General features: G+C 45.8%; 1 protein-coding gene across 3 annotated transcripts in view; it reads right to left on the reverse strand.

The window, feature by feature from the left end:
* The window catches only part of UBTD2 (ubiquitin domain containing 2), a 293,420-nt gene that overhangs the window by 140,023 nt on the left and 129,026 nt on the right, over positions 1–24,371 (reverse strand). Inside the window, exon 1 of one of the 3 annotated variants that reach the window (XM_063928081.1) lies at positions 2,042–2,121. The exons of the other annotated variants lie outside the window; for them this stretch is intronic. The gene's annotated coding sequence lies outside the window, so the exon portion shown is untranslated. Of the gene's footprint in view, positions 1–2,041; positions 2,122–24,371 lie in introns of those variants that run through there. 3 annotated transcript variants of the gene reach the window in all.

The following is a 24,371-nucleotide window of genomic DNA, read 5'->3' on the forward strand; positions in this document are numbered from 1 at the left end:
CTTTCAGGAACCCCAGCATCCACTAGGACGATAGAGAAAATACGTTTGTTTCATCACCGTCGACACTAGATTCAGTGTCTGTGTCTGGGTCTGTGTCGACCGACTGAGGTAAAGGGCGCTTTACAGCCCCTGACGGTGTCTGAGACGCCTGGGCAGGTACTAACTGGTTTGCCGGCCGTCTCATGTCGTCAACTGATTTTTGTAATGTGCTGACATTATCACGTAATTCCATAAACAAAGCAATCCATTCCGGTGTCGACTCCCTGGGGGGTGACATCACCATTATCGGCAATTGCTCTGCCTCCACACCAACATCGTCCTCATACATGTCGACACACACGTACCGACACACAGCAGACACACAGGGAATGCTCTTATCGAAGACAGGACCCCACTAGCCCTTTGGGGAGACAGAGGGAGAGTTTGCCAGCACACACCCAAGCGCCATAATATATATGGGAACAACCTTATATAAGTGTTGTTCCTTATAGCAGCTTAAATATATCAAAATATCGCCAAAAAATGCCCCCCCTCTCTGTTTTACCCTGTTTCTGTAGTGCAGTGCAGGGGAGAGTCCTGGGAGCCTTCCTCACAGCGGAGCTGAGCAGGAAAATGGCGCTGTGTGCTGAGGAGAATAAGCCCCGCCCCCTATTTCGGCGGGCTTTTCTCCCGGAGTTTTAGATATCTGGCATGGGTTAAATACATACATATAGCCTCAATGGCTATATGTGATGTATTCTTTTGCCATAAAGGTATTAAATATTGCTGCCCAGGGCGCCCCCAGCAGCGCCCTGCACCCTCCGTGACCGCTTGGTGTGAAGTGTGTGACAACAATGGCGCACAGCTGCAGTGCTGTGCGCTACCTTCATGAAGACTGAAGAGCCTTCTGCCGCCTGTTTCCGGACCTTCAATCTTCAGCATCTGTAAGGGGGGTCGGCGGCGCGGCTCCGGGACGAACCCCAGGGTGAGACCTGTGTTCCGACTCCCTCTGGAGCTAATGGTGTCCAGTAGCCTAAGAATCCAATCCATCCTGCACGCAAGTGAGTTGAAATTCTCTCCCCTAAGTCCCTCGATGCAGTGAGCCTGTTGCCAGCAGGACTCACTGAAAATAAAAAACCTAAAAACTTTTTCTAAGCAGCTCTTTAGGAGAGCCACCTAGATTGCACCCTGCTCGGACGGGCACAAAAACCTAACTGAGGCTTGGAGGAGGGTCATAGGGGGAGGACCCAGTACACACCACCTAATCCTAAAGCTTTATTTTTGTGCCCTGTCTCCTGCGGAGCCGCTATTCCCCATGGTCCTGACGGAGTCCCCAGCATCCACTTAGGACGTTAGAGAAATGTAGTTTATGTAAATCTCTCAGTAATCTACATAAAGCTGGGTACACACCTATAAAATCATTGGCAGACGATTGTATAGGTGAGTATGCAGTACCGATGCAGGAGCGTGATAGTGTATGAGCTTCCTTTAAATGGCAAATATATATTGATTCAAGCTTTTTCACATTTAACAAAGATATTTACTGCTCCTCACTTCTTTAGGTTAGTGTTTCCTTAAGAAGCTTCACAGATATATTATAAGCAACATTGTATTTCAAAGCATGAATTACTCATTGTTATAACGCCAGATGTATTCCAAGGCCAGTCAAGCATATCGCCAAAAGTTCTGAACATTGGGGAGGATTTTGACCTGTCCTGACCTCCAGAAGGGATGTTCCGGGAAAGCTGATAATCGCAAAGCAATAAATATGTTTTAATTGCAATTTATAATATTGTTTGACAGATGACGTGTTTCAGTTTTCAAGACATACATGGTGTATGCTGATTGGCTAATTGTATTGGCACACATGAATCCTTTGTTCTTCTGCTATAAAAATAAAGCCATGATGGCCCCCTAACAGATCAACTATGAACTGCTTAGGTTACACAATGATCCTGTGTCACTTATTCATTCACTGATCTCCAACCGGTTGCTAAGGGAAACAGCATTCTGACTGATGACTGAAGAGAATTCATAATCAGACCTGAATAGGTTAACATACGCTATCATTTTGGGGGCATCGTCCGGGGTATTCCAGCATCTCCTCCACTGGCAATAAATCCTCTGATCTTTCAGGAACCGCTGATAACAAAAAAAAACCGGTAAGTGAGATTTATTGTGTAGATTTCTACCTGCTCACTTGAACTCAGCGCTTCCTGTGTAAATCAAGAGGAAGACCAGTCGGGAAGGTCAGAGAATATCTTAAAGAGTCCAGCGTCAGTCAGAAGAAATTTTTTTTAAGGTACCATACATGTATGTTATATTGTTGAAGTATGTTATATAGTTGAATTATGTTATATTGTTGAATTGTGGGTAAATAATTTCAGATAATTTGTCACAAGTGCACAGGGGGAATTAATCAAGTATGCAGAAAACTTTTAAATTGTACTGATGTGTGTTTGTTGAGAAAATAGAGCCGTTTTATAAAAGTGGCGCATGGCCAAGATATGTTCTAATGCTGATAACCAGTTTGAATTGATAAATAACCAAAGAGGTATATGCAAATCTTGTACCTGTGTTGTGTTAAGAAAATACGAAGGGTCTGTAGCACCAAGATTGCTGGCAATTACAAGCACTGAAGTCTCATTTGGTTATGTGGAAAATGATGATGAATTTTATTGTACAAAAGGGTGTCATTTTAAAAAGAGAATTGTTGGAACATTACATTAAGAATGATTGATTTAACATCATAACCTATTGGCCTAGGAACCACATAATTCCAGGTCTAAGACCCATGTGCCGTGCAGTCTCAAACAGCTGCCGTGCACGCAGATAACAGATATAGGATTTACTGTCATCTTTGTTTTTGTATCCTTGCACTGTTATATGTACTCTGTCAATATGCTTTTGAAAAGGTGGGGGGGAGTCGGGTTGTCTGCTGAATAATGAAACTAGATTCTCCTACACACACTGATAGGTATTTCTCACATCCAAGCATTCCCGGTGTTAGCTGTTACTTTCTGAAGAGAAACAAGCATTAAACTACAACAGGGATACTGATACAAGCAGGAGTCCATATAGGCAGGGGGATAGACCCTTGGAGTAACTTAACAATAATATTAGGGACGCATCTCAGTGATCCAGAAGAAATAATCTATTATGCAGGTCTCACTTGGGGAGCAGTCTCCACCAACACAGGCAACACTACAACCCCAGTCATTTGTCCACAGACGGATTGAAGAAGCTCTTTTAGAGATTCTTTAACAGGAGATTTTAATTCCCTCATAAGGAGTTATTAAAATACCACATCAGGATGGGTTCAAACCCGTGGATATTGTTAATAACAGGTAGGGTAATGAATCTCTGAAAGGAATTTCAAAGGAGCAGGCTTCCCGTCAGGGGGGGACACTTGACCTAGATAGAGATTCTTTAACAGGAGATTTTAATTCCCTCATAAGGAGTTATTAAAATACCACATCAGGATGGGTTCAAACCCGTGGATATTGTTAATAACAAGGAGGGAAGAAAAAGCTTTAAAAGGAGATTTTAAGTCCCTCATAAGGAGTTACTAAAATACCACATCAGGAGGGGTTCCGTGCACGTTCACCCAGGCATGGGAGCGCGGTCTGTAAAGATGTCAGGGCCCGACAAACCCGTGGATATTGTTAGTGACAGGGAGGGCAAAAAAAGCTCTGAAAGGAATAAGTAAAATTTTCAAAAGAGCAGGTTTTCCGTCAGAGGGGACACTTGAACTAGAGAAATGGGAAAAATTTGCCTCCTGTAACAAGAGTTGGATAATTAAGCATAATAGTAGAGATCAAGCATCCATCTGGATCACTGTAGCAAAAGAATTAGGAGCAGAGAATAGAAGAAGAGATGAGGAAAATGATTTCCCCATTGTACCAGAGTACTCAATAGCACCACAACCAGCGTTAAACTCACTGCCTGTAATTGCAGCAACAGCACCTGCACACTATACCCCACCCCTATACCCAGACATGCATGCACACCAAGGTACCCCTAGTATGAACAGAATGCAATTACCTACAAGCTCACTAAAAGTGAAATTAAAAAGATACGAGCAAGGTTAAAAGAGTGACGAATAATCAGCCCTATCTTAGAAGGATCTGTGGTTGAAAATCCGAATGATTTACCTGAGCTATGTGTACAGAGTATGCCCCAGTGTCCTGATACTTCATCACAAGAAACCCCAACAAGGTTAAAGCGAAGAAATTTTCTACCTAATGCTTCCCTCATGTTTAAACGAGTGGTAGACACCTGCAATCAAGCTGAGTCCAGTAAACAATTGTCCACAATCAGGGACTATAGGCAGCAGGGTGCAATTCAGGCAGAGAGGAGAAACAAGGGATCAAGACACAGCCTCTACAGCTTTTAATGCCCAGGTGCATAATGTACAGAATAAACTGACATATTTTCCAGAAAGATTGTGTCCGGTATGTCAGTTTTGCGTTCCAGAAGGATATGAACATTGCCCAAATTGTGGAAACTGGATTTCACACCATGAACCACCATGCCAAGATATCTATGCGACTAGAAATACGGAAAGACGGTCATCATTGCCTGTTTCTCTGTATCCAGCACAAGTACAGAAAATACGCAACCCAGATAATGCAGCCAGGACGAACGAACCATACATCGTACAGAGCCAACACCACAAACCATGGTATGGCAATGACCTCGCAAATATAGTTGCAGAGTCCCCAGATCCTAGATAAAACCCAATAGCAGTTTATGCCTATATGGAAAGAATTCAAACCATATGGACACCGGCATGGGTCAACTACCACCAGTTGTGTGAGGCTATACTAGGACCAGCAACTGCCCAAAAAGTAAGCACCATGTTAAAAGCAGATGCAGTCGATGATTGCCCAGCCATAACGGACGTTCCGACAGAGAAAAATAGAACAACGTTTGAAAGTGGAAAGATGTACATGACAAGACTTAAGAGATGGTGTCATGCACAGACACTCAGGGCACCAGCAGCCCCAGATTTGAAACAGGAAAAGACTGAGTCCATCAGAACTTACTATGATAAAGTCACTATACGACACACAAGATGATAGAATATGAAGGTGTGCAACTCCTGTGTCGACAACAGTGTACTCAGTCACCACTGGCAGTTCGATAAAAGTGACTTTTACCCACAGGAGACCCAAGGGTTTCAAGAGCTGTTTTTATGCACAACCAGATTCCTCTACGTTTAAGTACAGATCAAGCCATTGCAACGACTGGATTGGGAGGTTAAGCCCTACCCCTGCAAGAAAGCAAAGATGTAACCTGAAATACAAGCTGCTATACAAGACTATCTCTCACTGGAAAAGTAAGACAAAGAGGAACAACAACTCCCAGCATAAACATCATTATGTTAAACATCAGCCTGGGTGGACTTGGACTAAGAAAATGACATGCCAGCAGCAGTGAGAAAGAATATGCAAGTTAAGAAGGACAAAGAAAGACATCTGACAAGTGGTCAGTACTACCTGGCAAGATTACAGAGATAATGCCATGATTTAAAGCAACAGAAGCTCCGGGGTTTAAAGCAAATAATAAGGAACAAGACAGAAAAAGTTCCAGAAAACAAATGAATGATGCTTCTTCTGCCAATATGAAGTACAAGCTTCTTCAGGTACTCCCCAGTGAACAGAATGTCTCCAGAAGAAACAGCAGAAGGTATGATTACAGTCACCTTGCCCACTGGAGAAATACGTTTGTGCCTAATGAATACTGGAGCCAGCACACGCAGAAGACAGCAGAGGGAGATACCACAAGAACTGATGATATCAGAAATTCTTAAAGGGACAGGAGATGAGAGAAATGCAGTCACCAATACCAGCCCAATTCTTGACCTTGGAGTACATGTCCAGTGACTTTGCTGAAGCACAATGTACTAAAGCTTATCTAAGGAGAATACAGTACACACCAGCAGAAGTTTAACTTTCCAGCAACTTATCAAAGGAAAGAACAAAAAAGCCATTTAGAAGCAAGTTAAAACAGAAGTTCAGTATTGGCTCATTCCCGCAGTACCAGTTGTAGAAGAAAGGAAGCAATACTACTGGACCAGAATAGCCCTGTGGAGGGGCTATATCACCAAGTGATATATCCACAAAACACACAGCTAAATACAGGATGTGAATGAACTGCTGATTGCCACCACTACTAAAAGAAGCACCAAGAAGGGGCAGTGTCCTTAGTGAAGTTTCTGGAAGAACAAGACTGCAGAGCCTCAGAAGGTGAAATTGCAGCTAGTCAAGCAAGAGTTAATCTTCCTAGGACACTCAAGGTACCAGACATCTAACAAAAGTGAAAAGGAAAAGATTCAGACTGCAAGCTAAGATGCCAACTAGTGTCAAGCAAGTCAGATGATCATTCCTGGGCCTAGTAGGACACTACAGAACACGGATACCTCTAGCACCAGTCTACATGCAAGCATTGTATGACAACACTGAAAGGGAGGAGGGTCCGCATCCTACATACAGCAACAGATGAATTAAGCTATTGAATAGTTGGAAACAGCAGTTGCCTCATCTCAAGCCCTAGAACTACCTGACTATTAAAGAAGGAGGCCATACATAGAAGTCCTTATGCAAAATCATGGACTGAGGTGAAGACCAGTGGCCTACAACTTAAGCAAACTTGACAGCGGTAATCAAAGAGCACCTACCGGCATCAGAGCAGTGATAGCAGCAACAGCCCTAGAAGAGTATAAGAGCACAGACACAGTGATGAATCAGAAGTCCTAGAAGAGGACAAGAGCACAGGCATAGTGCTGAATCATGAACTTATCATCCAGGGTCCACATGCAGGTACAGAGAAGCTTCAACAAGCAAGAACCAAACACCTGTCAGTGGCAAGGCTGACCATGTATGAAGTAGCACTGCCAAAAATGCGACAAGTAACCATCAGAAGATGTATTACCCTCAACGCAGCAACCCTTTTCCAACATTAATCAATAAAGGTGTTGAATCTCAAGATTCAAAAGGAGGGACAATTACCCCAAGGCAGGAGCCACTAGTCTATCAGATTTCTCAGAGGCAATGGCATTAATCCTGCAGAAATGGAGACCACACTTTACAGACACCCAGTTAGTTCAATATGTCGATGATATGCTTATTGCTGCACAGACAGAAGAGAAGTGCAAAAAGGAAACAGTATCACTACTCATCTTTTTGGCAGAAGAAGATTGCAGAGTGTCAAAAGACAAGCTTCAGCTAGCACAGAAAAAAGTTGTCTTCTTAGGACACTGCATATCTCAAGGAACAAGGCATCTTACTGATGAAAGAACAAAGGCAATAACTCAAGCAAAAACCCCAAGAACATTAAATGAAATCAGAGCTTTTCTGGGCCTTATTGGTTATTGCAGAGAATGGATTCCCTCGGCCTCATTACTGATGCAGCCCCTATATGAATTAATAAAAAAGGAGGCGTCAGCAGAAAACAGGGACACCATTGAAGAAGCAGTAAGACAACTAAAGCAAGCCATAATCACAGCCCCAGCATTGGGATTGCCTGATTACAAAAAGCCTTTTAACCTATTCTGCCATGAAAACAGAGGGCATTCTTTAGGGGTGCTCACCCAGAAATACGGACCAAAACAAAGACCGGTGGCATACTATTCAGCCCAGCTGGATCCGATTATCAGAGGAGCACCATCCTGTGTCCGAGCAGTGGCAGCAGCAGCAATAATGAAGGAAAAGGTGACAGACATCATTGTGTTTGATCATCCACTGTGTATACAAGTACCTCACGCTGTAACAGAAATACTAAGTCAAGCAAAAACTAAACATCTTTCTGCAGCCAGACTTACCAAATATGAAGTAGCACTGTTAAGTGCCTCCCATGTCACCATCACAAGATGCACTGTACTAAACCCAGCTACACTCCTTCCCATCAACGATTCAAAAGAGGGGAAAAGAGGAGAAGATGGTAATGATGGTGAATCGTCAGATGAGGAGGAAATTGCTGCTACAGACGCAGAAAATACAACACAATCATCTCCACATGATTGCCTAGCCCTCATGGAATTAGAGACTTTACCTCTCCCTAATGTCCAAGATACACCATTGGACAACGCTGTTATATGGAAAAGTAGGGACTTCAAAAGTGCAAACGGAAAACCCATCAAACATGCCAGTTTGATTATGGAACTCTTCAGAGCATTGGAACTACCTAAAAGAATTGGAATAATCAAGGTACAAGCACATACTAGGAGCCAAACCATGGAAGCTAAAGGAAATGCATTTGCAGATGCAGAAGCCAAGAGAATTGCCTTACAATCAAAAGAACTTGAGCAAGTCTTAGTAGCTCAAGACGTGAAGCAAATGCCTAGTGAACAGGAGCTGATCAAAATTCAACAACAAGCATCACAAGGAGAAAAGGAGAAATGGAGACGATTGGGGGCAGAAGAAGATGAACATGGACTTTGGAAGTCAAGAGAATTGAAGTACTGTCTACCAGCAGCTCTATTTCCACCTATATTACAAGAGCATTGGATAGCTCCAGGCTTCAATAAAGCTGCAACAAACTTTGTAGCAGGATGCTGGATCTGTGGAATCAGCAATCCAGGAAAAAGAACCAAGACACCTCTAGGAACTATACCCAAAGCCTCTTACCCATTTGAAAGACTACAAATTGACTATATACAGTGGCGACGAAGCAGTCCATATGAATATGTACTAGTAGCAACGGACATGTTTAGTCACTGGGCCGAAGCCTGGCCAGTAAGCAAAAACCACTGCAAAGAAACTGATAGCAGAAGTAGTATGTAGATTTGGGATACCTGAGGTTATAGAATCAGATAGAGGTACACATTTCACAAGAGAAGTCATGCAGCATATAATGAAAGATTTGGGGGTACAGCAGGCCTTCCATGTGCCTTACCAGCCCCAGGCGAGTGGGAGGGGGGACATCTGAACTTTGACCTTAAGCTAAAACTACAGAAAATGACAGAAACCAAAAGAACTTGTCCAGAATGCCTACCTATAGTCTTGTTTAATATTAGGACCACACCCATGAAACCTAGTAAGCTGACTCCATATGAGATATTGTTTGGGTCAGCTCTAAGAACAGGTTGTTATTATCCACTACAGTTACAACATAATCATGGTGATTTAACAGGTTATGTACAGGAGGTCTGTAAAACATTGACTAACCTCCATGGCCGAGTGTTTTCTTCCATTCCAGACCCAGAAGGATCAGCTACGCATAAGCTAAATCCAGGAGATTGGGTCTATTTAAAGAGACATGTGAGAAAGACCTTTAAACCAAGATATGATGGTCCACATCAAGTGCTGCTAACCATGTCTACCTTAAATTAAGGTGAAAGGTCGTGATACTTGATTACATGCATCCCACTTGAAGAAGTTGACAGTGACTCTCCAGCCAGAAGAATGAAGTTGCTTATCCTTTGATTGTTGTTAGGGGTAATCCCCAAGGTTTGGACTATAAGTCCAGGGGACTGGTTTACTGAAAGAAAATAGTTCAGGCCTAGATAGTGTAGGTAGATATTAGGGAGAAAAAGTGGAATCAAAAAGAGGGGAAATTATAGTGTATGAGCTTCCTTTAAATGGCAAATATATATTGATTCAAGCTTTTTCACATTTAACAAAGATATTTACTGCTCCTCACTTCTTTAGGTTAGTGTTTCCTTAAGAAGCTTCACAGATATATTATAAGCAACATTGTATTTCAAAGCATGAATTACTCATTGTTATAACGCCAGATGTATTCCAAGGCCAGTCAAGCATATCGCCAAAAGTTCTGAACATTGGGGAGGATTTTGACCTGTCCTGACCTCCAGAAGGGATGTTCCGGGAAAGCTGATAATCGCAAAGCAATAAATATGTTTTAATTGCAATTTATAATATTGTTTGACAGATGACGTGTTTCAGTTTTCAAGACATACATGGTGTATGCTGATTGGCTAATTGTATTGGCACACATGAATCCTTTGTTCTTCTGCTATAAAAATAAAGCCATGATGGCCCCCTAACAGATCAACTATGAACTGCTTAGGTTACACAATGATCCTGTGTCACTTATTCATTCACTGATCTCCAACCGGTTGCTAAGGGAAACAGCATTCTGACGGATGACTGAAGAGAATTCATAATCAGACCTGAATAGGTTAACATACGCTATCAAGCGTTAGCCGATAAACATCTTATAATGCTCTTGTAACGGTTAGGACCGGGAGGTTGCATTTTATGTGCCGCACAGCCAACCTCCCGACTCCACAGATCCACAGAGGAGCTGCTTACCTCCCTGCTGCTGCCGCCTCACAAGGGGTTACAGCTGCATGTATACAGCTTGGCAGATTAGAAGCGTTTAACCCAAACCGGGAATCAAATAGGTGTGTACCCAGCTGAAGGCATGTTCAATGAGTATTTGCCTGGTGCAAAATTGATACATTGGGGCAGATTAGGGTGGCCAATCCCGAGTATCGGGATTGAAAAATGGTCAATCCGCACACAACTCACCATACCACAGGGGCGGGACACTTTCTCCGGGCGTGGCGGGTGACAGGCGGGTGGCTGCACACACTTCCTCCGGGTTCGGAGGGGGATGATCGTTTGGCTGTGCAGCGTGACCTCTGACTTCACGTCACGCTGCGCAGGGGGAGCCGAGCAGCGTCTGAGCCTCCTGAGGACGCTCAATGCTGCCAGACACTGAAAATACAAGGGTCTTTCTAATCCTGAAATCCCCAGGATTGGATGCTACAATCCCGGGATTGAATGCCGGCCAATTTTAGGTCTAAATACCGGGATCCCACCGATCCCGGAATTAGCCACCCTAGGGCAGATGTATTAAGCCTGGAGAAGTGATGAAAGCAATGATAAAGAAGGGAAAAGTGAAAGGTGTTAACGCACTAGGCAATCAGCTCCTAACTGTCATTTTTCAAATCTGTAATGATTGGCTGGTGCGTTATCTCCTTCCACTTATCACTGCTTTATCACTTCTCCAGGCTTAATACATCGGTCCCTTTAAGTACTATATTTTCTAACTTTTTACATGATAACGTTTAGCCTTTGTTATTCAGGGTTTACACTTCCATAAGTACAAGACTTTAAGTTTCACATTTTCAGAATATATCTAAGACACCCAGTCATTCAGTTAAGTAGTGAATGGTAGCTCCGGCCAATCCTAGCCAAACATAAAGCGCAGATCTTACAAGCCATGAACGTGTAACATCTTGCAGCATCTGACGGCCACTAGTAGGCCAGTACAAATACTTACAATTAACACAATAGTGAGCTTGATGCCTTGCAACAGACATTTAAACTACTGTAGCTTTGGTAATAGTAGTCAATGGTAATGGTGCAAACCATATGCAACAACAATGTATTCTCTGGGATTATAGAAAAGTATTGACAGTAACTGGGTTGGTTCTAGAGTGCCATTTTACTGGGAGCATTCAACAGATCCACTTTCTTTTAAACTAGCCCAGGGTGCCATGCCAATACACTATAGCACTCTGGTATATAGCACTCTGGGGGTCTCTATATTGGTACAGATGTGGTTCGGTGTTTGAAGAGCAATACAAACAATTTAGGGACCTATGAACAGAGGCGTAGCAAGGGTTTTCGGAGCCCAGGGCAAGATGGAATATGGCGCCCCCCCCAAAAAAAAAATAAAAAAAAAAAATCACACCAAAAGAAGCATGTGCGTGCGCCGAAACCGCACGCAACGGAAAAATGGGCGTGGTCACACACCAGAAGGGGTGTGGCCACGCACCAGAAGGGATGTGGCCACTGAAAATGGCCCACAGTGCCAGTTACATTGCCCCACTCAGTGCCAGTTACATTGCCCCACTCAGTGCCAGTTACATTGCCCCACTCAGTGCCAGTTACATTGCCCCACTCAGTGCCAGTTACATTGCCCCCCCCCTTCCCCCGGTCACTCACCGCTTGTTGATATGGGAGGGGAGGAGAGCGCAGCGCCTCTCCTTCCCCTCACCGCTCCAGGTCTCCGGCGGCTGTGTGACGCCGGTTCGCTAGCCAATCAGAGCTCGCGGACCGGCAGCCAATCAGGAGCCGGTCCGCAAGCTCTGATTGGCTAACGCCGCCGGAGACCGGACACACGCAGCGCCGCTGGCAGCGGCGGTGAGGGAGAGACGCTGCGCTCTCCTCCCCTCACATTTCGGCGTGACGGGGGCGAGTGGGGCATGATGCCCTGGCCGCCGGCGGTGCCCCCCTCTCCTGGGCCTGCCAAGGCGCCCAGGGCACGTGCCCGACTCGCCCTACCCTTGTTACGACTCTGCCTATGAATTAATAATAGTGCCACTGCCATGATTATCAATAGTCTATAGCATGGCGGATATTTTCATTTTAAATGAAAATATCCCCGCTATGTCCTAAAGTTGGATAGAGGTAGCGATAACCGCTGTCCCTGCGAGTCACGCCTCCAGTAGGAATCGGACACTGCAGAGTGGCCCAAATGTATTATGCCTTATAAAGTGAAACTGGAGATGGATAAACACATCCTGTAACATGCCAGTTTGGACGCTGATTGGCTGGTACTTTATCACTCTTTATCCATCTCCACTTTATCACTTTTTCAGACTTAATACATTTGTGCCAGTGTGAGTTATGGGATCTGGCCGGAGGTTGTGAGAAAGGGATTGCAAGAACCTTCTCCTGTGAGTATGCCTCCATAGGCTAAAAGCGGTTTATGGAAAGCATAAACCTTAAAGGGCTGAACGCCAAAAGGTTTTTGGTACATTAGGGGTCAGACCATAGCCCAATAAATTTTTCGGCCTATCCTATTGAAGCCTGTTTTTTAGGCTGAAAAATGTGCCACTATAGATTCTAGGATAAGTACCAGTACCTATGTGTTTTTGTGGGTCTGAAGGGCTGCTTATCGAGTATTATGCTTTGCGTGCCACAGCATAATACCCAATAAGTGACAGCATTGGGGCTAATAGGATAGCCCCTTAACAATAACTGCTGAAGAACATACTGCAAAACCAGGAAAAAGTTTCTCACGCAGAGGAACATTTATCATAATCCGTGTATTTAATATGGATGTGATACATACTTTTCCTCCATATGCGCAATGTGAAAATATTTTCACGCAAATTTACTAAAAACCGCTTGCTGGGATACAGGTTCCTATAAGGGGAGGCAATCAAGTTGCCGGCTGTCAAGTTCCCGGTGGTCAGGATACAGTCACCGGTATCCCAATCGCCGCTGGTATTCTGGCTGTTGGGATCCCGGCCTCGGTCTCCTGACCGCTGGGATCCCAACAGCCGGGATATCACACTGAATACCCTATAAGACATGCTGGCAAAAAGCAGGTACCCCTAAATATTATTTCATAAATATGCCCCTCAATGTGAACCATGAAATAAATTGTCAATACAAAATGTTCTATTACATTATCAGTATTTTCTTACACATAAGGATTTCAGCAACTATGTGGCTTCAACTTTAATTAAAGTTTGCAGGGTAGGCAACTTCACTTAGAAAATAGAACTAGGACTACAGTGTGCTTCTAGCACAACACAAGGGAAGGCCACATGTATTTTAAATATTTCATTAGCCACAACTCCCCTGCTGAAATACATGGAGCAGCTCAGACGGGAAAGTGTCAAACAGATTACTACTGTTACCTAGTCCATCCCCATTCTTTGCAGAGCTATCATTTTCCATCAAGCACACTTGCTGATCCCATAGTAAAACGCACAAGATTGTTAACTTCTTTGCTCCCAAACAAAGCACAATTTAGCACTGGGACATACAGTATGAATGGGAAGCACTCGATATCCCGGCTCCCTGCATACCGGCCGGGATACAGACAACTATTCTATTTCCTGGGGTGCCCACAACACCTCTGGAGGGAGAATACATAGCGTGGCACCAGCGAGGCGGGTGCAGCAAGCCCGCAAGGAGCTCTTTTGTGCTTGCCCCGCTGGCGGCATTCTGGCACCAGTATGCTGGGCGCTGGGATCCTGAGAGCCGGTATATCATAGCACACCCAATATGAATGTAGCAGTCACTAACAGATAGGGGGGGGGGAATGCAATAGGGTGTAGTACAATTAGAAAGTGGGAGATTTTGTGAGAGTTTCTGTTTTATTCAAAAGTGGCAATCATTAACATGGCAAAACCAGGTTGATTTTGCCATGTAAATGATTGCCACTTTTTAATAAAACAGAAACTCTCACAAAATCTCTCACACCCTATTACATTCCCCCCATGGAGTTTTCTATACAGAGTGGCTGCATACTATGGAGTACAGAATGAAGGAAGTGCAATAATAATGCAAGCACCAAAGACAAAACGTCATTTTTCATGATTTCACGGACTACTATGAAGTTAATAAATCCAGGACATCAAGCAGATGGCATTAAACACTTAAAATGCGTAAACTTGGTTCTGGTTTCCTTGTCAGGGACACTTGGGGAGAATTCAATTGCAAACAGGAAATTTAGAAAACCCTGCAGCACTGGGTTTTTCCCACAGCCGCTGGGTTTTGGTATTCAAATTGAACAGAGAAAATGAGAAGTGCGTCTTTTTACTTGCACTGGGTTCACTACGGCTGGCCGGTGGTCGGGCTCCCGGCGACCAGCATCCCGGCGCCGGGAGCCCGACCGCCGGCTTACCGACAGCTTGGCGAGCGCAAATGAGCCCCTTGCGGGCTCGCTGCGCTCGCCACGCTACGGGCACGGTGGCGCGCCACACCATTTTGTTCTCCCTCTATGGGGGTCGTGGACCCCCACGAGGGAAAATAATTGTCGGTATGCCGGCTGTCGGGCTCCCGGCGCCGGTATACTGAGCGCCGGGAGCCCGACCGCCGGCAAACAGAAGACCACCCCTGACAGCACCCTCCTCCCCTCCAGGGACTAATTAAGCATTTGGAAGTTTCCAATTAGATAAGTCAGTAATTACTCACTTTCTGAAACGTCGGGAGCCGGTCCTCTGCAGCAGCGATGAGTATGCAGTGTGTGTGAGTGTTTGCAAGTCTTTGTGTAAGTGTGCATGTAAGTGTGTATGTATGTAAGTGTGTATGTATGTAAGTGTGTATGTATGTATGTATGTATGTATGTATGTATGTATGTAAGTGTGTATGTAAGTGTGTATGTATGTATGTATGTATGTATGTATGTATGTATGTATGTATGTATGTATGTATGTATGTGCCCCCCAAGTATGTGGGCCCCCCGCCATGTAATCCCTCCTGGAGCAGACTGTTGGGAGAACTACATCTCCCAGCAGCCCTTGTGCCTCACAGCACCCCCAGAGCCTCCCAGCAGTCCCCTACCCAGTGGGAAGATGGAGGGGAGACCACTGGGAGCCCAGGAGACAGCAGGACAGGTATGTTTTTTCTTTTCTTCACGCGCCGCAGGGTTTTCAGCGCGGAAAACCTAACTACCACTTTTTTGTTTTATTGGATACTGCAGAAATCAGGAGCGCGCATACCTACGGTAATCCAAAATTGCCCAATTGAATTCCCACTTAATCTATAAATATTTACTAATTATCCCTTTACAACTGTTAAACAGGTAACCCTATTTCTGTTTCCTTTGCAAATACAGATAGCTTTTGTGTTACATTAATCAGGCTGAAGTACCTTTTGAATATGTATGAGTAACACACTAGTGGGGACATTAAAATAAGAATTTACTTACCGATAATTCTATTTCTCGGAGTCCGTAGTGGATGCTGGGGTTCCTGAAAGGACCATGGGGAATAGCGGCTCCGCAGGAGACAGGGCACAAAAAGTAAAGCCTTAGGATCAGGTGGTGTGCACTGGCTCCTCCCCCCACGACCCTCCCCCAAGCCCCAGTTAGGTACCGTGCCCGGACGAGCGTACACAATAAGGAAGGATTTATGAATCCCGGGTAAGACTCATACCAGCCACACCAATCACACTGTACAACCTGTGATCTGAACCCAGTTAACAGTATGATAACAGCGGAGCCTCTGAAAAGATGGCTCACAACAATAATAACCCGATTTTTGTTACTATGTACAAGTAATGCAGATAATCCGCACTTGGGATGGGCGCCCAGCATCCACTACGGACTCCGAGAAATAGAATTATCGGTAAGTAAATTCTTATTTTCTCTATCGTCCTAGTGGATGCTGGGGTTCCTGAAAGGACCATGGGGATTATACCAAAGCTCCCAAACGGGCGGGAGAGTGCGGATGACTCTGCAGCACCGAATGAGAGAACTCCAGGTCCTCCTTAGCCAGGGTATCAAATTTGTAGGATTTTACAAACGTGTTTGCCCCTGACTAAATAGCCGCTCGGCAAAGTTGTAAAGCCGAGACCCCTCGGGCAGCCGCCCAAGATGAGCCCACCTTCCTTGTGGAATGGGCATTTACATATTTTGGCTGTGGCAGGCCTGCCACAGAATGTGCAAGCTGAATTGTATTACACATCCAACTAGCAAAAGTCTGCTTAAAAGCAAGAGCACCCAGTTTGTTGGGTGCATACAGGATAACAGCAAGTCAGTTTTCCTGACTCCAGCCGTCCTGGAACCTATATTTTCAGGGCCCTGACCACATCTAGCAACTTGGAGTCCTCCAAGTCCCTAGTAGGCGCAAGACACCACAATAAGCTGGTTCAGGTGAAACACTGACACCACCTTAGGGAGAGAACTGGGGACGAGTCCGCAGCTCTGCCCTGTCCGAATGGACAAACAGATATGGGCTTTTTTGAGAAAAAAACCACCAATTTGACACTCGCCTGGTCCAGGCCAGGTCCAAGAGCATGTTCACTTTTCATGTGAGATGCTTCAAATCCACAGATTTGACTGGTTTTAAACCAATGTGTTTTGAGGAATCCCAGAACTACGTTGAGATCCCACAGTGCCACTGGAGGCACAAAAGGGGGTTGTATATGCAATACTCCCTTGACAAACTTCTGGACTTCAGGAACTGAAGCCAATTCTTTCTGGAAGAAAAATCGACAGGGCCGAAATTTGAACCTTAATGGACCCCAATTTGAGGCCCATAGACACTCCTGTTTGCAAGAAATGCAGGAATCGACCGAGTTGAAATTTCTTCGTGGGGCCTTCCTGGCCTCACACCACGCAACATATTTTCGCCACATGTGGTGATAATGTTGTGCGGTCACCTCCTTTCTGGCTTTGACCAGGGTAGGAATGACCTCTTCCTGAATGCCTTTTCCCTTAGGATCCGGCGTTCCACCGCCATGCCGTCAAACGCAGCTGCAGTAAGTCTTGGAACAGACATGGTACTTGCTGAAACAAGTCCCTTCTTAGCGGCAGAGGCCATAAGTCCTCTGTGAGCATCTCTTGAAGTTCCGGGTACCAAGTCCTTCTTGGCCAATCCGGAGCCATGAGTATAGTTCTTACTCCTCTACGTCTTATAATTCTCAGTACCTTAGGTATGAAAAGCAGAGGATGGAACACATACACCGACTGGTACACCCACGGTGTTACCAGAATGTCCACAGCTATTGCCTGAGGGTCTCTTAACCTGGCGCAATACCTGTCCCGTTTTTTGTTCAGACGGGACGCCATCATGTCCACCTTTGGTAATTCCCAACGGTTTACAATTATGTGGAAAACTTCCCCATGAAGTTCCCACTCTGCCGGGTGGAGGTCGTGCCTACTGAGGAAGTCTGCTTCCCAGTTTCCATTCCCGGAATGAAACACTGCTGACTGTGCTATCACATGATTTTCCGCCCAGCGAAAAGTCCTTGCAGTTTTTGCCACTGCCCTCCTGCTTCTTGTGCCGCCCTGTCTATTTACGTGGGCGACTGCCGTGATGTTTTATCCCACTGGATCAATACCGGCTGACCTTGAAGCAGAGGTCTTGCTAAGCTTAGAGCATTATAAATTTACCCTTAGCTATATTTATGTGGAGAAAAATCTCCAGACTTGATCACACTCCCTGGAAATTTTTTCCTTGTGTGACTGCTCCCCAGCCTCTCGGGCTGGCCTCCGTGGTCACCAACATCCAAAACTGAATGCCGAATCTGCGGCCCTCTAGAAGATGAGCACTCTGTAACCACCACAGGAGAGACACCCTTGTCCTTGGATATAGGGTTATCCGCTGATGCATCTGAAGATGCGATCCGGACCATTTGTCCAGCAGATCCCACTGAAAAGTTCTTGCATGAAATCTGCCGACTGGAATTGCTTCGAAGGAAGTCACCATTTTTTTACCATGGCCCTTGTGCAATGATGCACTGATTTTAGGAGGTTCCTGACTAGCTCGGATAACTCCCTGGCTTTCTCTTCCGGGAGAAACACCTTTTTCTGGACTGTGTCCAGAATCATCCCTAAGCACAGGAGACTTGTTGTCGGGATCAGCTGCGATTTTGGAATCTTTAGAATCCACCCCTGCTGTTGTAACAGTATCCGAGATAGTGCTACTCCGACCTCCAACTGTTCTCTGGATCTTGCCCTTATCAGGAGATCGTCCAAGTAAGGGATAATTAAGACGCCTTTTCTTCGAAGAAGAACCATCATTTCGGCCATTACCTTGGTAAAGACCCGGGGTGCCGTAGACAATCCAAACGGCAGCGTCTGAAACTGATAGTGACAGTTCTGTACCACGAACCTGAGGTACCCTTAGTGATAAGGGCAAATTTGGGACATGGAGGTAAGCATCCCTGATGTCTCGGGACACCAGATAGTCCCCTTCTTCCCGGTTCGTTATCACTGCTCTGAGTGACTCCATCTTGATTTGAACCTTTGTAAGTGTTCAAATTTTTTTAGATTTAGAATAGGTCTCACCTAGCCTTCTGGCTTCAGTACCACAATATAGTGTGGAATAATACCCCTTTTCTTGTTGTAGGAGGGGTAATTTAATTATCACCTGCTGGGAATACAGCTCGTGAATCTTTTCCCATACTGCCTCCTTGTCGGAGGGAGACCTTGGTAAAGCAGCCTTCAGGAGCCTGCGCAGGGGAAACGTCTCGACATTCCAAACTGTACCCCTGGGATACTACTTGTAGGATCCAGGGGTCCTGTACGGTCTCAGCGTCATGCTGAGAGCTTGTCAGAAGCGGTGGAACGCTTCTGTTCCTGGGAATGGGCTGCCTGCTGCAGTCTTCTTCCCTTTCCTCTATCCCTGGGCAGATATGACTCTTATAGGGACGAAAGGACTGAAGCTGAAAAGACGGTGTCTTTTTCTGCAGAGATGTGACTTAGGGTAAAAACGGTGGATTTTCCAGCAGTTGCCGTGGCCACCAGGTCCGATGGACCGACCCCAAATAACTCCTCTTCCTTTATACGGCAATACACCTTTGTGCCGTTTGGAATCTGCATCACCTGACCACTGTCGTGTCCATAAACATCTTCTGGCAGATATGGACATCGCACTTACTCTTGATGCCAGAGTGCAAATATCCCTCTGTGCATCTCGCATATATAGAAATACATCCTTTAAATGCTCTATAGTCAATAAAATACTGTCCCTGTCAAGGGTATCAATATTTTTAGTCAGGGAATCCGACCAAGCCACCCCAGCTCTGCACATCCAGGCTGAGGCGATCGCTGGTCGCAGTATAACACCAGTATGTGTGTATATACTTTTTATGATATTTTTCCAGACTCCTGTCAGCTGGCTCCTTGAGGACGGCCCTATCTATAGACGGTACCGCCACTTGTTCTGATAAGCGTGTGAGCGCCTTATCCACCCTAAGGGGTGTTTCCCAACGCGCCCTAACTTCTGGCGGGAAAGGGTATACCGCCCATATTTTCTATCGGGGGGAACCCACGCATCATCACACACTTCATTTAATTTATCTGATTCAGGAAAAACTACGGTAGTTTTTTCACATCCCACATAATACCCTCTTTTGTGGTACTTGTAGTATCAGAAATCTGTAACACCTCCTTCATTGCCCTTAACGTGTGGCCCTAATAAGGAATACGTTTGTTTATTCACCGTCGACACTGGATTCAGTGTCCCTGTCTGTGTCTGTGTCGACCGACTAAAGTAAACGGGCGTTTTAAAACCCCTGACGGTGTTTTTGAGACGTCTGGACCGGTACTAATTGTTTGTCGGCCGTCTCATGTCGTCAACCGACCTTGGCGCGTGTTGACATTATCACGTAATTCCCTAAATAAGCCATCCATTCCGGTGTCGACTCCCTAGAGAGTGACATCACCATTACAGGCAATTGCTCCGCCTCCTCACCAACATCGTCCTCATACATGTCGACACACACGTACCGACACACAGCACACACACAGGGAATGCTCTGATAGAGGACAGGACCCACTAGCCCTTTGGAGAGACAGAGGGAGAGTTTGCCAGCACACACCAAAAACGCTATAATTATATAGGGACAACCTTATATAAGTGTTTTCCCTTATAGCATCTTTTTTATATATTTCTAACGCCAAATTAGTGCCCCCCCTCTCTGTTTTAACCCTGTTTCTGTAGTGCAGTGCAGGGGAGAGCCTGGGAGCCTTCCCTCCAGCCTTTCTGTGAGGGAAAATGGCGCTGTGTGCTGAGGAGATAGGCCCCGCCCCTTTTTCGGCGGCCTCGTCTCCCGCTCTTAACGGATTCTGGCAGGGGTTAAATATCTCCATATAGCCCCCGGAGGCTATATGTGAGGTATTTTTAGCCAAAAAAGGTTTTCATTTGCCTCCCAGGGCGCCCCCCTCCCAGCGCCCTGCACCCTCAGTGACTGCCGTGTGAAGTGTGCTGAGAGGAAAATGGCGCACAGCTGCAGTGCTGTGCGCTACCTTAAGAAGACTGAGGAGTCTTCTGCCGCCGATTCTGGACCTCTTCTCGTTTCAGCATCTGCAAGGGGGCCGGCGGCGAGGCTCCGGTGACCATCCAGGCTGTACCTGTGATCGTCCCTCTGGAGCTAATGTCCAGTAGCCAAGAAGCCAATCCATCCTGCACGCAGGTGAGTTCACTTCTTCTCCCCTAAGTCCCTCGTTGCAGTGATCCTGTTGCCAGCAGGACTCACTGTAAAATAAAAAACCTAAGCTAAACTTCTCTAAGCAGCTCTTTAGGAGAGCCACCTAGATTGCACCCTTCTCGGCCGGGCACAAAAATCTAACTGGGGCTTGGGGAAGGGTCGTGGGGGGAGGAGCCAGTGCACACCACCTGATCCTAAGGCTTTACTTTTTGTGCCCTGTCTCCTGCGGAGCCGCTATTCCCCATGGTCCTTTCAGGAACCCCAGCATCCACTAGGACGATAGAGAAAAGGGGGTACACATGGAGCGATAATCTAAGCAATCTGACTAGGTTGCTTAGATTTTAAGCATGATCTCTCCGTGTGTACCCCCCCCCCCCAGCGATAGCGATGCTGAGTGAGGGGAGAGATGTGTGCTGAGCAGTTCACTCAGCACGCATCTCTCCCCAGATCTGCCCGTGAATACGGGCCTTTACAGTGGGCAGAGAAGCATTGCTGTAAGGCAGAGACCTATCACAGATCTGTAGCTTGTTTTTTTTTAAAAGAAACAAACCCAACGTACAGATGTAACCACACTCATCTATCCCGCGGGACGGCCGCATGCAACTGTTTGCAGCCCCCATGTATTTCCATGGGCATGCGCATATCATTGTCGAGGGCACAAAAGGTGCGCCAGCTTTGCCGCGAATAGGATGCAGCAAAGCGGAACATGGCTACATCTGTACTGTGCATGAGAATAAACACAAAGGAGCTGCAGAAGCAGATTTTTGCAGAAATGACCATAGGGAATGGAAATCAAGAACAAGTAAGTACAGTGCGCTGTATTATTAAATGTAAACAAGCATTAACCTTGTAGACAGATAGGGCAGATTGGTTAGCACTGCTTCCTCACAGTACTGGAGTAGTGCCAGGCCACTTCACGTGGAGCTTGTATGTTCTCTCTGGGTGCTCTGGTTTCCTCTGATATACTGGTTAATTGGACCCTACAGATGTGTTTTTATACATCACTGCTGCAGTCGTGCCAAATAGCCCCTCTCTGGAAACCATGATCCGTGAGACTCTGCTAGCATTGTGCATCTTTTTTGCTGAAAATGTGTCTTGGCTAGGACACACCAGGACAGCGTGCTGGTTCATTTGATATGCAACACTTGTATACCTGTGAGCAGGGATTTAGACCTAAAATTGGTCGGGATTCAATCCCAGGATTGGAGCTTCCAATCCCGGGTATTTCGGGATTAGAAAGCCCCCTTGTTTTTTAAATTCCAGGCAGGTGTTGAGCGTCCTCAGGAGGCTCAGATGCTGCCCAGCTCACTCCTCCTGGCTTCACCTGCCCCAGCTCTGCGCAGCGTGACCTGAAGTCAGTGGTCACACTGCACAGTCTGACGCCAGCTGCCCGCGCTGCCCGGATCACACCATAGATTCCAGCAGGAATTAAGCCTAAAAGGGACCTCCAATACCCTCAGGAGTGCTAACCGAATCCCTACCTTGGTAGTAACATTTGTACCTTCAGAGAGTAACTTTACCTCTGAACAAAATAACCAAAGTTCAGTCAAGGATTCAGGAGCTGCTACACAGTCGAAGGGCATCCATTCACGCAGCAATGCGTGTGATGGGATTGATGGTGTCAACATTCGTCATGGTAGAGTAAGCTCAGTTCCATTCAAGGCTTCTGCAACATCTGACCCTTACCAAATGGAATGGGTTTCATCATACAATAAAAATGCAGACTATGGTCCTAACTCTGGAAGTAAGGAGGTCATTAGCCGGGTGGCTACAGACATCCCATCTGGACAAAAGGTGACCCTTTTGGATATCCGATTGGGAAATTCTGACAACGGATGTCAGCCTTCAGGGATGGGGAGCGTGTCAGGAAGGAGTTGCTTCCAGGGGCAGTGGACCAAGGAAGAAAGTTGCCTGCCAATAAATATATTGGAACTCCGGGCCATATACATGGCGCTGATTCAGGCAAAGGACATCCTTCAGGGGAAACCAGTTCAGATCCGCTCAGACAATGCGACGGCAGTAACGTACCTCAACAATCAGGGAGGAACTCGCAGCCAAAAAGCAATGAAGGAGGTGATTCAAATGTTAAAGTGGGCTGAAGTTCATCATCCAACCTTGTCCGCAGTGTTCGTTCCTAAACTGGGAAGAGGATTTTCTCAGTCGACACGCCATTCATGCAAACTAATGGGCTCTACATCTGGAGGTCGACAGGTGGCGGTTGCCGGAGATAGATCTCATGGCGTCCCGTCAGAACAACAAAGTTCTCGCATACGGGTCAAGAACAAAAGGATCCCAAAGCGATCTTTGTGGATGCCCTGTCGGTAAGATGGGACTTTCATCTGGCCTATGTGTTTCCACCAATCGCCTTATTACCCAGGGTGGTGAGAAAGGTAAAACAAAGAAGGGGTGCAGTGATACTAATAGCTCCGGCTTGGCCCAGAAGACATTGGTAGACAGATATGCAGAGGATGTCGATGGATGCTCCATTCCTACTCCCTCAATGTCCAGATCTACTGACTCAAGGTCCTTGTTATCATAGACACCTGGATTGACTGTCTTTGACGGCGTGGCTCTTGAGACCTCTATCCTGAAGTCAAGAGGATTCTCACAACAGGTAATTCAAACAGTGCTGAGAGCAAGGACACTTTCCTCAGCTCGCATTCATCACCGAATATAGCAAGCCTATATTCAATGGTGCAGTGAATGGAAACTTGACCCTAGGTCTTCAGAGTTTCCAGGGTCTTAGCATTCCTTTAGGCAGGAAAGGATAAAGGTTTAAGGGTGGCTTCCTTGATAGTGCAAGTGTCAGCAATGACTGTATGGTTCCAAAAGACAATTGCCAACCTACAGGATGTGCGCATTTTTTTCCAGGGAATGCTGCGCATTCAACCTCCTTTTGTTCCTCCTAGAGTGCCTTGGGACTTAAGTTTAGTTCTAGAGGCCCTTCAAGTTGCCCCATTTGAACCACTTAAAAGAGTGGATCTTAAATGATTGACAGCTAAAGTTCTCTTTCTACTGGCCATGGCTTCAGCTAGAAGAGTTTCAGATTTAGGGGCATGGTTATGTCGTCCTCCATTTCTGATTTTTTCATCCAGATAGAGCAGTTCTCAAAACTAAATCTGGATATCTTGCTAAGGTGGTGTCTAACGAAGAAATTGTAGTCCCGGCTTTCCAAGAGCCGGATCTTTCTGCGGGAGATGCATCGTTGGACCTTGTCCGTCGTGCCTTAAGGATTTACGTAGATCGTACCAGTGCTATCAGAAAGACAAATTCTCTTTTTGTTCTCTACGGATTTCACAAGAGAGGATGGCCTGCTGACAAGCAGACACTGGCGAGGTGGCTTCGTCTGACGATTTCAGAAGCATACTCTCAAGCTGATCTCCCTGTTCCGGCTAATGTCTCAGCTCACTCTACTTGTAAGGTAGGTCCATCATGGGCAGCAAAACATGGTGCTTCAGCAGAACAGATATGTAAGGCAGCCACATGGTCTTCCATTAACACATTCATTAGACATTATGC

The sequence above is a fragment of the Pseudophryne corroboree genome, chromosome 6 (assembly GCF_028390025.1).
Source record: "Pseudophryne corroboree isolate aPseCor3 chromosome 6, aPseCor3.hap2, whole genome shotgun sequence".
Lineage (NCBI taxonomy): Eukaryota > Metazoa > Chordata > Amphibia > Anura > Myobatrachidae > Pseudophryne > Pseudophryne corroboree.